Raw genomic sequence first — 2,348 nt, forward strand, 5'->3', positions numbered from 1 at the left:
TCCTGGAACTAGCTCTGTAGACCAGGCTGGTCTCGAACTCACAGAGATCCGCCTGCCTCTGCCTCCCCGAGTGCTGGGATTAAAGGCGTGCGCCACCATCGCCTGGCTTAATTTGCCTTTTAAAAAAGAAAATAAAACGATCAAAGTCAAACCCATCCAAAGTCGCTGTAAGGAGTCTAACCCCATTGACAGCAGCAACACAGAGGTCAAACTGTGACCCAATACTTCAAAACAAACCACAAGAGCTAGTTCAGCACTAATCAACATCTAGTGATCTGTGACTACACCAATGGTCACAGTGCAGCTATGCAGAGGGGACTCTGAGATCTGGGTAAGGACAGTCCATTTAAGAGGGGAGGAAGCTGAGGTTCTAAGATGTGATCTTCACAGAGTCTGTCTGGTATCTAAATCTCCACTCACTGTCACAGTGCTGCATTCAAGATAGAGCTTGAGCTGGGGAGGGATGCACAGAGCAGCAAGAGCCTGCTCTCCAGATTCTTCAGATAGAATGTGGTGCAGAAGCTGTGTGTGCCAGCTCCAGAAACGGAGTGACACCCACTCTTCCCTACTGCACTTCAGTGATGTCAGGCTGGTAGCAATAAGGGTGGTAGTGCTGGCTATCTCCTCCTGATACTCGCCCTCCCTTGAGCCTTCTCCTCCCTCTTCTTTATACTCAAGAGTTCATTTCACAATACACACTGCCCATCACTAATTATGAGGGCAGCTACCTACAAGTCTGCCCATTCTGTCTGCCATTCTTCATAAAGATGCTGGCCAGGCCCGACAGTGGTGGTGCATACCTTTAATCCCAGCACTGGGAAGGTAGAGGCAGGTGGATCTCTAAGTTCGAGGCCAGCCTGGACTACAGAGTGAGTTCCAGGATAGCCAGGGCTGTTAAAGAGAGAAATCTTGTCTCAGGAAAAAAGATAAACAAATAAAAATAAAAAACAAACAAACAAACAAAAAACAAAACAAAAGATGCAGCCCAGGGCACATGGACACACATCTGACAGTGGGAGCCATTTTAACTTTTGCATGTTTTAAACATGCAGCTACAATTTGGCAGAATGGAATGTTTCACAACCCTGGTGTTACTTGAAATATCCATGTTCTACATGGAGTCCGAATACATTTAACTTAGGCCCCAAATCCACAAGCAGTCTCCTTCCAAGGCTTGGAATTCCTTCCTCATTCCCTTTGGCTGCCCAGGGTCAGCTCCTCCCCAGGTTGTCCTCCCAGGGTTATACGTGTGCTCTTAACAATCCTGAAGCTCTGGGGTGTCACCTGCCACTACTCCCACACCTTCAATGCCCATGTCTCCCCTCTTATTCTTTCTTCTCCAACTGTCTCACACACCCAGACACCTGCAGCTCATTTCATTCTCCTACTTACCGCAGACAGTTTCTTTCAGAAGCAACCCTAGGTGTTGCTAACGGTAGGCTCCGTTCCATCATGATTCTCCCTAACTCACAGCCAGAGTCAGCCATTTCATCAGAATCCAACTCCTGAAAATGGCTTCCTGTTCTGTCCCCCTGCCCCTACCTCCTTGCCTCCACTACTATGACTAGCCTTCCTCGGCCATTTTCCCCGGTTTCTTGCTGCTCCTTAAACATATCAGAAGCTAGGTGTGGTGGAAGCCAGCCTCAGGTTACATGACAAGACCCCAACCAATGTGCATGTGTGTGTGTGTGTGTGTGTGTGTGTGAGGGGGGGGTGAGGGGGGAGAAGGAGGAGGGGAGGGAGGGAGGGAGGGAGACTTGAGATTGCATAAGGATAAATTCAAAGAACGATAGAAGAAAAGGTCAGGGTGGACCTGCGTGTGCACTGACTGTTCCCACTTTTAGCAGCTGCCTAAGACTTTGCAGGGCTTACACTCTTGTCTCCTCCAATTGCTCTCTTAAGACGCCAGCTCTCCTGTTCCTATATCCTTTCCCTCCTTCGCTGCTGTATTTCTCTGTGCTCTACCTGACTGTCCCCATGTTTTTCGTATTGTCTCTTCTCCGCTGAGGAGTAAGCTTCACCAGGACGGACGAATCAACTCTACACAAGCAGCATTCCAGGCAAGACAGAGAGAACAGGCAAGAGCCTGCTAAAAAGGCAGATCAGCATTTGTGAAGTGGAGAATGCTCTGATTTGGAACAACTGCCCTCTAGTGGTGCAATACGCCCACTGCCAACCTCACAGTATCTGAAAACTGATTTCGAATACGTCAAGCCCACCAGCGAATAACTCTTCTGTATGCTAGAAAAACACACCCAGAGCCGGGCGGTGGTGGCGCACGCCTTTAATCCCAGCACTCGGGAGGCAGAGGCAGGCGGATCTCTGTGAGTTCGAGACCAGCCTGGTCT

General features: G+C 49.2%; 1 protein-coding gene across 8 annotated transcripts in view; it reads right to left on the minus strand.

Annotated features, from left to right (window-relative positions):
* Nucleotides 1–2,348, minus strand: part of LOC102000511 (MAPK-interacting and spindle-stabilizing protein-like) — a 12,872-nt gene that overhangs the window by 9,947 nt on the left and 577 nt on the right. For 2 of the 8 annotated variants that reach the window (XM_013347988.2, XM_026781120.1), the window contains exon 1: nt 1,393–1,716. The exons of the other annotated variants lie outside the window; for them this stretch is intronic. The gene's annotated coding sequence lies outside the window, so the exon portion shown is untranslated. Of the gene's footprint in view, nt 1–1,392; nt 1,717–2,348 lie in introns of those variants that run through there. 8 annotated transcript variants of the gene reach the window in all.

Source organism: Microtus ochrogaster, chromosome 8 (genome assembly GCF_000317375.1).
Source record: "Microtus ochrogaster isolate Prairie Vole_2 chromosome 8, MicOch1.0, whole genome shotgun sequence".
NCBI classification, from domain to species: domain Eukaryota; kingdom Metazoa; phylum Chordata; class Mammalia; order Rodentia; family Cricetidae; genus Microtus; species Microtus ochrogaster.